The sequence below is a fragment of the Nanorana parkeri genome, unplaced genomic scaffold (assembly GCF_000935625.1).
Source record: "Nanorana parkeri isolate BGI_ZX_2015 unplaced genomic scaffold, ASM93562v1 scaffold2055, whole genome shotgun sequence".
Lineage (NCBI taxonomy): Eukaryota > Metazoa > Chordata > Amphibia > Anura > Dicroglossidae > Nanorana > Nanorana parkeri.
In genome coordinates, this window is record NW_017308323.1 from 337 (window position 1) to 676 (window position 340).

The following is a 340-nucleotide window of genomic DNA, read 5'->3' on the forward strand; positions in this document are numbered from 1 at the left end:
TCCACCCACCCACCCACCCACCTATCCATACATCCACACATCCATCCATCCACACATCTATCTATCCATCCACACATCCATCCATCCATCCATCCCTGAACAAAGGCCAGGGCTGTAAAAGAACACAGCTGAAAGCCTTCCCTTCAAGCTTGCAGTGGTGCACCAGAGACAGTCGGGTAGGGTTGCCACCTGTCCAGGATTCACCCGGACAGTCCAGGTTTTAAATGCTGTGTCCGGGTTTCATGGCAGCAGAAACCCAGACACAAGATGTCAGGCAGACAGGGGCAACCAAAATTAAGATAGGGGCTACTGGCCCCCCACTGAAAATAGTCTCAACTGT